Below are 12,460 nucleotides of genomic sequence, written 5' to 3'. Positions count from 1 at the left end.
ATTACTCAAAATGGGTCACAGACCTAAATGCAAAACTGTAAAATCAGGAGGTAACATTGGAGAAAGCATTGGAGAAACCTAGGTCTCCTGGATCTGGCGATGACTGTTTAGATACAACGCCAAAGATGCAATTCATGAAATAAATAATCAATAAGCCAGACTTCATTAAAATTGAAAAACTCTTCTCTGCAAAATATAGTATCAACAGAATGAGAAGACAATCCATAGACTTGGGAAAACGTTTGCAAAAGATGTATCTGATAAAGGCCTGTGTTCCAAAATATACAAAAAACTCTTGAAGCTCAACAATAAGAACACAACCCTTAAAAAAAAAAGTATAGGAAAGGCAAATAAGCATAAACACATGAAAATATATTCTACTTTATATGTCATCAGAAATTGCAAATTAAAATGAGATAGATACCACTACACATTCATTACAGTGGCCAAAATCCAAAACAAAATCATGGCAAAGAAGAACAACAGGAACTCTCTTTCAAATGCTATTGCAAAAGGGTACAGCCACTTTGGAAGACAGTTTGGTGGTTTCTTACAAAAACTAATAACATACTCTTATTGTATCACCCAGGAATTATGCTCCCTGGTATTGACCCATACAATTGAAAATGTATGTCCACACAAAAACTTGCACACAGCTGTTTATAACAGACTCATTCATAATTTCCAAAACTTGGAAGGAATCAAAATGTAACAAAATGTTGGTGAATGAACAAATAAACTGTGGTACATCCAGACAATGGAATGTTATGTAATGCTAAAAAGAAATAAACTATCCTTATCCAGTCATGAAAAGACATGGAGGAAACTTAAAATACATATTACTAAGTGAAAGCAGCTAATATAAAAAGGTTGTGTGCTGTATGATCCTCACCATATGATATTCTGGAAAAAAACAAAACTATGGAGACAGTAAAAAGATCAGTGGTTGCCAAGGGTTGGGGAAAGGGACTGTTGAATAAACAGCAGAGAGGATTTAAGGGGAGTGAAAGTATTCTGTATGATACTATTATAACGGATACATGCCATTATACTTTTATCTAAAGCTATAGGATATACAACACCAAGAGTGAACCATAATTTAAATAGTGGACTTTGGGTGATAATGTGTCAATGTAGGTTCATGGGTTCTAACTGCAGGTTCAGCATCCCTACCACTGTGGGAGGCTGTGCATCTGTGGGGCTAGGGAGTATATAAAAATCATTGTACCTTCAGCCCAGCATTGTTGTGAGCCTAAAAGTACTCTTAAAAAGAAGTCTATTACCCTGAGTAATATTTTTATTGATATATCCCCTTGGACAAGGAAAGTAAAAGAAAAAACATACATATGGGATTACATCAAACTTTAGTTTTTTCACAGCAAACGAAACCTTCAATAAAACAAGGCAGTCTACTGAATGGGAGAAGACATTTATCAATAACACATCTGATAAGGGGTTAATATCCAAAATTTATGAAAAACTCATTCAACTCAACACCAAAAAGCAAACAACCCAATTAAAAAATGGGCAGAGGACATGAAGAGACACTTCTCTGAAGAGGACATACAGATGGCCAACAGACATATGAAAAAAATGTTCAACCTCACTAATCATTACAGAAATGCAAATAAAAACCACAATGAGATACCATGTCCCTCCAGTCAAAATGGCCATCAACAATAAATCAACAAACAACAAGTGCTGGCGAGGTATTGGAGAAAATGGTGCACTGCTGGTGGGATTGCAGATTGGTGCAGCCACTATGGAAATCAGTATGGAGGTTTCTCAAAAACCTGAAAATGGAACTACCTTATGACCCAGCAATTCCACTCCTAGGTATCTATCCAGAGAAATCCAAAACTCTAATTTGAAAAATATATATGTACCCCCTATGTTTATTGCAGTGCTATTTAAAATAGCCAAGATTTGGAAAAAAACAAAATGCCCATCAGTAGCCGACTGGATTAAGAAACTGTGGTCCATTTATACAATGGAGTATTACTCAGCTATAAAGAAGAATGACATTTTACCATTTGCAACGATATGGATGGACCTAGAGAACATTATGCTAAGTGAAATAAGTCAGACAGAGAAAGACAAATACCATATGATCTCACTTATATGTGGAATCTAAAGAACAGGACAAATGAGCAAATTAAACAGAAGTAGTCTCAGAGATACACAGGAAAAACTGATGGTTGCTAGGTGGGAGAGGTGCGGGGATGCAGGAGAAGGAGAAGGGACTAGACAGCATAAATTGGTAACTACAATATTGCCAAGGAGATATAAAGTACAGTTTGGAGAATATAATCAAAAATGTTGTAAAGATTTTGTAGAGTGTCAGGTAGGCACAATGTCAGATGGGAACCTGTTTTATTAGGGAGACCACTTCATGGACTGTGTAGATGCTTGACCACTGCAGTGTACACATGAAGTAGAAGCTGAATAATATTGTACGTGAACTATAATTTAATATATGCATAGTCACGGGATATGGAGTATATAGAATAGGGAATAGAGTCAATGGAATTGTAATAGATATATATGATGTCAGAGGGGCAAAAGATTGGAGAATGGGTTTTATCACTTTGTGAGGGGTGAAATGTCTAACTATTGCATTGTTTTGTACACCTGAAATTAATAATAAATAAATAAATAAAGTCTATTAAAAAAACAAAAGAATATTTATGTTGAGTCATGCTGTGTAACAATGGAAATTAAACTTAAACTGCTACACTCTCAAATACTGTGTTCCTTTCAATCTAATGCATTCCTGATTATAGGACACAATGTTTTCATACTTCTTTTTTTTTTGAGAATTGATACTTTTTTTTTTATCTTACTAACTCTGGCAAATATTTATAGTTAACATTTCCCTTCAGAAATGCACATTAGCTTAGTGACTTAAAAACATCTCAGGATAACTACTAAATTTATCATAAGTCTGAAATAGATTATAAGATTACATTCTACTCCATATATAAATAGAAATATAATTGACTTACAAAACAAAAGCAAGAAATAAAATTTAGTCATATAAGAGAGTACTAGGTAAAATATATAAAGAATAGTAGAATGGAAAATTGTAGTTTTGCAGTATACTTCCAGCTAGACAGTCAAGCCATATTGTGTTCTTTCTGAATTGATACTGACATATCAATAGGATAGGATAGTTTGTAAGGGAAGATTTTTTTCAGATTAATGGGATAAACTTCAGTCTCTTTCAGATCTTTAATCTGCTAGTAAATAGTTCTATTAGCTGAGGTTTATATCAATCCTAAAATCTTGGGCTTTAAATTCTGTCAAGTAACTCAATTGCTGTCTGACTTTCCTGAGATTTACTTCCTCCAGAGAGCACATATAAAGATGTTAAAGTCACCAGAAGCAGGGTTTTATTTAAAATTTAAAACAACTAATTCATCTATAAAACGTGAGAAATAATTATTTGAAGTAGAGCCTAAAATATTATATTAATGAGAAGAAAACATATGAAACATAAATTCTTGTTTAGATGGCATTTCTTTATGGAGTGATTGCTTCTAAATCATATCCAACTTTCTACTTATTTATCAACTGGGGTATATAGATCAATGCGTTTCTTAATCGAGTAAAACTGACGTACAACTCACTATTAAGATGGGTGAGAGTTCTTTTTTTCCCTCCTCTTACAAGACACTGTTGATAAAATTAATAATAACACATTCTGAGGAGGAAGTAAACAGTCAAGTATAGTTTAGCAACTGTATGATTTGTGTCTAATCCTCATTATCCCAGCTGAAAGTATTCCAGCATAGAGTCTCACATTAACTGTGATAAAGAAAACGATTTACATTTTTGTGACACACAAATATTTTTTAATACACTAAAAATGAATTACTAGAAGTATTAAATTTAAAGGATATACAAAAATAAAAGCCCCAATTTATTAATAAAATCAATGGTCTCCCCAAAAATGTTTCCTAATAAGTATAAATCAGAACAAATATAAGGAAAATTGAAAAATAATCAATAAAAACATTCATGTTCTTTATTGAAAGTGTACTTGTGGACAGTTAATTAAAAAAATTGCTGTCACATCACAACTTATTGTCATTCTACAATTATTAGTAACTACAACTTATGAATTAAATAATTCTCTATTTAAAACACCTATATGCATACTTTGAAAAAAATGTACATATCAATATTAAAAGTTTTTAATGTGACCAATTTTGTTGCTTCTTCTTGCTTGTTAATTTCATGTAGGTTGGACTGGGAATACTAATTCTTAGTGATAATGTATATCAAAACTGTTAATAATTTTATAGTAGAGAACCCACTCTTACTGAGTTATGCTGGTGGAGATAGAAGAATAATTTTAAAGAAATATTTGGAAATTCAGGATAATCACTTTTACTTTTGTTTTTAATTAAGCAAGAGTGATACTTTCTTTATTATTGTCTTGGCTCTTATTAGCTTTCTTGAAAAGCAGGCCAGAACTGTACTAGAAAAATAAGTAAAAAGTCATACTTCCTATTTATTAAAGATATCTATTAGGTCCAAAGAGCTTATCCAATACATTAGAGTAGAAATGTATCTTCAAAATCAATTATTCCAAACTTCTCTTTTTCAGATGACAAATATCAACCAAGCAACAAATTAATTATCAAGCATTAAGTACCCATGGAAGACTGTTTTCCAATATAGATGCCACAATTTTTCCCTTATGCAATGGAATTTGCCACTCTTCACATTAATAGGTGGAATCTATTTCTTCTACACTGAATATGGGCTTTCTCTGTGATTTGTTTTTGTAAGTACAATGAGGAATAAATGAATTTAGATGTCTTGCAAATTCCTTTCTCACCCTTTTAGGAAGCCTCAGCCACCACATAAAGAAACCTAGACTGCCATACTGAGGAGGTTAGATAGAAATAAACTCTGCCCTGAAGAGTGGAAGCATGCAAAACCACAAAGTAGCGGGGGGTGTTGAAGGATATTGAACTATAGGTACAGAGAGAACTCAGCATTCCAGCCATCCTAGCTAGGGTCAGACATGTAAGGCCATAATAATCCTCCAGTCTCAATGGGGAACAGAGAAAATCCATCCTTAGTAAGCCCTTCCTGAATTCCTGATCACAGGAGAAAATAAAATGGCTGTTGTTTTAAGTCAGAAAATTTTGGAATGATTTAAGTCACTAAATTTTGGATTGATGTGCTATTCACCAATAAATAACTGAGACTAACAGCACCCATGAGGTAAGCAATTAAAAGACAAATAAGAGATGGCATCTAATTATAAGTATATATTCTAGAAATGGTTAGTGATAAATTCACACACAATTAGCTTTAAAAATGTTATAAGCATCATATTGGTTTAAATGCAAAATGTCATTGGAACAGAAGTTAGGTGAGTGAGTAACACATCAACAAACACTTTACAAAAGGGGTGATAATGGAACCAAATTTCACTCAGTCTTTCATGCACTCATTAAATATTTAATGGACGCATCTCCTGTGCCTTGTTATAATATATATACAAGTGAGACATTTTATGCTTTTTTTTTCCACAAAAGAAGATGTGGTATACATACAGATGGAATACTACTCTGCCATAAGAAAAGATGAAATACTGCCATTTGCAACAACATGGATGGATCGCATGAGATTATTATTATTATTGAGATTAATATGCTAAGTAAAATAAGTCAGACAGAAAAAGTCAAGAACCATATGACATCACTCATATGTGGGATATAAAACTGAAAGCAACAAAGGAACAAGATAAACAAATAAAGAAACAAAAAGTCATAGGCACAGACAACAGTTTAGTGGTTACCAGAGGGTAAATGGGGAGGTGGGTGGTATATGAGGGTAAAAGGGGTCAAATATATGGTGAAGGAAGGAGACCTCACTTTGGGTTATGAACACATGATGTGATATATAGATGATGTATTACAGAATTGTACACTTGAAACCTATGTAACTTTACTAACCATTGTCATCCAATAAATTTAATTTTTAAAAATGCAAAAAAAGAAAAAAATAATGTTACATCTGAAAATTTGGAGTGAGGAACCACGCTGTGAAGAATTGGTGAGATATGAATTTGGACAATTAGGTAGGGTCTAGACCATAGACAAATTTGAATTTATTCCAAAGAACTTAGACATCTGTACTTATAAAATGGGGAAATACTTTTAGAACATTAATCCTGAAAGAGATCATTTGAAATGTAAAGAATGAAAAAAATAATAGTCTGTGCTCTTCTGAGAAGGAATCAACAGTTTCTGGTGGTTGATTGGATCTTGTAAGGCAAGAAGATTGATGAATTCATATAACATTCCATAAATAACAGATTCTGTATTATTTTAAAATTACTCATGTAAACACAAGCTAGATTTTAATAAATGTATAAAAAGCAGTTTAATTTTAACTTTCCTAATGCAAGGACTCCAAACTCATTTATCTTTAAAGAATGTCATTGAAATTATTCATTTGTAAATCAATAATTTTACAAAACTTCTATTGACAATAAAATTATAGGATATTTCTTTGACATGAAAGGGAGTCTTTAGTATGTTTGGGGCAGAGAAAACTAGATTAAATTTTAACTATTTTTTATACTTTAACATTTATTTTCTTTGACTGTAAATGATTCTTTTACTTAAAATATATGGAATATAAAAAAGAATCATTCATCTTTTCCTTATACAAAAATAAGTTTCAAGTTAGACATAGAAGAATTATGACTCTAATTTTCCTTTTCACAAGTTAATATACTAAACAATGAATCATTCATGGAGGTGCTGTACTCCTAATATCACACATTTACAGTGGTTTTTGACATATAATAAATGAAGTTTGCTTCAGGAAGAATGGCATATTGAAATCATTGAAATTGTATTTTTACTCAATGTAAGTTTAATTATGAAAAGAACTCTACTTCCTGGCTGGGAAAAAAGAAACTATCCATCATTTTGTAAATTTTATCAGCTCTTGGTTTTATCAAATCAAACCGTTTTCCTTTACATAATATAAAACTATAAATATAAAGTTCTAACAAAACTCTAAAGTAGATATTATTATGGTTTAGAATATACTTGGCCCAATTCATGGCCTTTTTCACGATGAAAAATGTGGAATTACTGGGCTATTATGATTTCCAGGTAAAATCTACTTCACAGACAAATAGAGAATACTGATAAGGAGTTCTTTTATTCTATGTAATATCTTTCTCTTATAATCCCTTTCCATCATTTATATTTAAACAATGTAATTTATTATTCAAATATGTTTTTCCTTTTAATTTTTGGATTCATATAATCACATGCCACTAACCTTAACTTATTTCCCCTCCTGCTTTATGGATATATAATTGACATATAACACTATATAAATTTATGGTGTACATGTGTTGATTTGATATACTTATACATTGCAAAACGATTAACACCATAGCTTTAGCTAGCACTCCTAACTTGTCACATAATCACCACTTCTTTTTTGTGGTGAAAACATTAAGATCCACTGTCTTTGCAACTTCCAAGTATGTAATATAGTATTAACTATAGTCACCATGCTGTACATTGCATCCCTGAAACTTGTTCATCTCCTAACTATAAATTTGTACCCTTTGACCAACATTTCCCCATTTCTAGTCCCTTTAATTACCACTCTACTCTGTTTCTATAAATTTAATTTCAGATTTCACATATAAGTGATATCATACAGTATTTGTCTTTTTCTGTTCAAATTATTTCATTTAACATTATGTGTTAAAGATCCCTCTGTGTTGTTGTAAATGGTAGGATTTCCTTCTTTCTCATGGCTGAATAATATTCATATATTCATATATGTGTGTGTGTATATATATATATACACACACACATATATGTATATGTATATATATACACATACATATATGTGTGTGTGTGTATATATGTATATGAATCACGACTTCTTTATAAGAACTTACTTCTTAAGCCTAGATTGAGTATAGTTCACATAACCAGTTAAATTTGGCTCTTCAACTGCTGATTTGTTTCTCCTTACTAAATTGGTATGTTAATATAAATTACTCAAAATGTAATGCTCTTATAAAGAATGGAATGTCAAATAAAGTCATACACTGGTAAAGTGTTTTGAAAATATGTTTACAAATAATTAATAATTATTAATAATTAACACTCAATGTGTACCAAAAAAGTAAGTTAAACTCACAGAGTAATAACAAAGAGGGAAAAAATTCTTAGTGATAGGTTTAGATAAAGAGTAAACATTATTTTACATGACTTCTGGTGAGATATAAAGGATTAAAAACACATTTTGATTTTTCCCTCCTGTATTTGCATTATATTTGAATGGAACAATGAACCAGTATTAAACCAATATTCAAAAGAAGTGAGAGGTGGAAAGTATTATTAAAGAAATCAACAAGCTTTTGAAAAACTGAAAATATCTAGAGAAGCAACAAAAGATGAGAAGGCTTAATATAAAGTGGTTGCAGGAGGCAAACCGAGTCCTTGAAACACACAACATGTGGATAAGATTCAGGAATTAAAAGAAATCAAGTGTCACTGAAAGTAAGGGGTGGGGGACTCATAAGAATTTGTTGAAAGGCCTAAGCGCAATTAGGCCCCTACTTTTTCTCCTAGGTCCCATTCTATGAGCCAACTGTTCTTCCCCACCACTACTCCACCATCTTTCTAACGAAAAACAAGAATTTGCTACACTATAAATCATCTAGACCCAGGAATATCATGAATAAAAGAACAAAAAAATTATGTTTTAGAGAAAATAGAGATTAAATAAAAGCAAATTTACTAAATCAGTGGTGGATAGGCAACCCCTTCTGCTGCAAATTTCCAAGTGCCCTGGGATATTTCTCAAACTCCCACCTCACCTTCTCCCTCTCAGACTCTCCCACTCAAAAAAAAACACAAACGAACGAACAACAAACTTTCCACACAGGAAAATGTGTTTTCTTCAGAGAATTTAAGCATACAAGACAGTATCTTTAAATTCTCACATCTGTCTACAATTCAATGAAATAACTGGAATCCCATCAGCATGCTCCATGGAAAAACCCATCACTTTGTAAGTCTCACCATTGTACACAGAGTTTCTAATCAATTACTTAGTGTTTCAGTTTTAAATATGATTGAACCACTAATAATCATCACCATTTAAAATAATTCAATATGAATGATAAATACCTAAACAAGAATGGGGGAGGAGAGAGTCAAAGAGAGGACAAGAAACATACAGAAAGGAACAATATGGAAATATAAAAAAAACATATATTTAAAAATTATAAATGGCATAATCAGAGTAAGTTGATATTGATCATGAAAGCAAAACAAGATTACATAACAAAGAAATTGAGAAAATCATAATTATCTCTCAGATATTAAGTATATGACAGAGACAAAAATATGTTGAGACTTAAATTCCAAGAGCTTTATAGAATATGAAAGAAAAAGATTAAGAAATTAAGAATGAAAAAGTACAGACCCTATAATGATCCTATATTCAACTAAGAAAAATTCTAGGAATTGAGAATAGAGAGAAACTAGAGGAAAATAAATCAAATAAATAAGAAAATATCCCAGAATTATGAACGTAAGTATCCATTTTGAAATAAATCACTGAGTAAGTATCCTGCCAATGAATTTAAAAATATACCTATATATGAAATTATGTTATTATGAACTTTTGCAGCAACAGGGACATTTCCAGAAAGAGAAGGAGATAATTTTAAAATGTCAGTGACTAGGAATTGTAATAGCATCCTCAGCAAAAGTAGATGAGAGAAGATGATAAATATATTGGCTTCAAAAGTCTGGAAGGAAATCAGGTCCAACCTTTCTAAAATATCTCAATTAAGTACAAGGTTTGTTGTTTGCTTATTTTTGTATCTTAAAGGCATTTTCAGATAAACTATATCTCAAAAAACTTTGCTACATTTACAGTTTTTCAATTAACAAACTAGAGTCTATGCTTTGCTCAAAATTAGGAATAAAACCAAGAAAGAATAAGCCATACAGTCAAGATACAGAGAATCAAATAAGAGTGATGAAACAAATTCCCCAGATACCAGGCCAGATCTCAGGACAAAATGTTTCAGGAGAGATATCTCAAGCAGATAGGAAGGAATTTAGTAACAATTATTAACTCTAAAAAACAGCAAAAGGTAACAAATCAAAGGAAATGTAACAGCACTTGACTTCCCATTGAAGGATATTTCATAATCACCCTCATAAAAATGCTGCAATTGTGCAGGATTTGTGCAGGAACTGTAAAGGTAGTAATAGAGGTTGTGATCATGAGGAAAGAGAATGAGAAGAGCAAAAAGCTGTTAATTTTTCTTTAATCGTAAGCTTTAGTTTTAATGGGGTGTTTACTGATTAATTAGAAAAAATAATGATTTCCAATCATGGAATATTAGGTAAGTTGAACCACCCTCTTGAGGAAAACTGAAAATGTGAAAAAAAATATTTTTTAACAGACTTATTTTTTCGAACAGCTTTAGGTTAATTGGAAAGTACAGAGAGTTCCCATATATACCCTGCCTTAAAAATTCTCTGTGATCTGCCTGAAAAATATATTTTTAAAAAGTCTGTTTGAAGATATCAGAGACCCAATAAGATACTAAAAAATTATTGAGCCATAGTATAGAAAAGGAGAAATCCAGAAAAGTGAGGACAGCTTTGTGGCTGCCTTACCTACAGAGATGTCTTTCCAGGAGATGCAGCTGAGAGGCTGAAAGGCTCAGCAGCTCTTTTGAAAGCCTCCTAGGCCTTGAGCCATAGACTTTAGTCCAGGATCTACTGGATGGGAAATAGGGCTGGGTACAAACTCCAGGAATATGGGTGAATCAGAATATACTGGCCCTTACAAGAACTGTACCCAAATATTAAATCATCTCTATCCAATTTCCCATTTGCTAATGTTTTCTTCAAATCTGAAAAATTCCATTAAATTTTTTAAGGGAATTCTGTTGCCAATAGATTATCTTAACTCCTTTAACATCTGAAAGTCTTTTACATTTGAAAGGTAGTTTCACTAATTATAGGATTAAGGTTTGATTTTTTTTCTGTAGCACTTACAAATTTTATTTTCATTGTTCCTGGCATACATGGTTTCTTATGAAAAATCTAAGTCATGATTCTCCTGAGGACAATACCCAGTGCTCCATATATTGTGAAGCCTCTTTCCTTTGGTAAGAAAGAAAACTATTTCCAGCCTGTGTGAACTCTGGGAATTGTTCTGCCTATTCCCAGCTTTTTTCCCATGGTCATCATATCTGGTTTTGCAAATCTTGTAGTGCTATATTATGATACTCGATTCTAATGATGCAAATGCATAACATTTCACTCCCTCCTTTCTTTGAAATTTATTTTAATCTCTTTATTTTTCTCTTTATATTTTCTTCTATGTGTGTATTTCTTCCTCCCCCTCCCTCTTCTTGACCACTGACAAGTCTCTTCCTCCCGACTAGGCATGTAACCCATTAATTACTCTTTTGTCTAGGCAAAGGAAGGATGACAGGGGTATCCCTTCTCTGTCGTGGGCACACTTTGTTATGCCTGTTCAGTCACAATTAATAGTACTTTTCTGTAGATAAGTTGTATGTACAGAAGAAAAGCTCTAAGGCAGCATTTCAAAACCATGGTGTCTTAAGGTACTGATCCATTCAGCCTCAGTAAATGAGGAAATGGCACTCTCTAGTCAAGTGGAAAGAACTGTGCATAACCTTAAGTCATATTACCTTGCAGGATGCACTTGCTAAGCCTGATATGAAGAATGTTAAATACTAGAAGAGAACAAATGGGAAAATTATAGAATTCAAAAATATTAAAAACAAAGTTTAAGAAATACATTGTTTTGCATACATTACTCAGTCACATATGTGATGTGCCATCAAGGAAAAAGGGGGGGGGGGAGACTCACTGCTTGAGGGAAGAATTGAAAATACTACTCAAAATAGCAAGAATAATATACTATCAGGATTTTCATCATTAAGTTTGTTACAACAGGAAAGCAGTTATTTAGGCAGAGAATGGGTCTCTACTCATGAAGCAGAATTAGCTGTGGAGAGCCCGAGCCTGGATAGTCCCTGCTCTTCAAAGCAGAAATTGTTGAATATTGCAAACCTGAGAAATATTAACTATTAACATTATAGAAATTTATATTGATGTTTTGAATTTGGTTATATTTCTTCTTAGCACATATGGTTAACTCTTCTATAGGAATTTTTCAACAGCCATTAGAACATTTACTAGTAAGAACACTTTAATTTCCTCCTTTCTTTTTTGTAAAAAATAAAAATATAATGCGTAAAATGTGAAGGTTCTGAACAAAACCAAAGTCTATCATTGCATTTGTTTAAGAATGTTTTCTGTGGCGTGTAAATTAAATTTCATGGGAATACATCTCCGAATACACAGTGGTCTGTCCAAAATTTCACACTTTACTT

Source organism: Rhinolophus sinicus, linkage group LG03, assembly GCF_036562045.2.
Source record: "Rhinolophus sinicus isolate RSC01 linkage group LG03, ASM3656204v1, whole genome shotgun sequence".
Taxonomy (NCBI): Eukaryota; Metazoa; Chordata; class Mammalia; order Chiroptera; family Rhinolophidae; genus Rhinolophus; species Rhinolophus sinicus.
The sequence above is the reverse complement of the archived record's forward strand: the minus strand, read 5'-3'. Positions refer to the sequence as shown.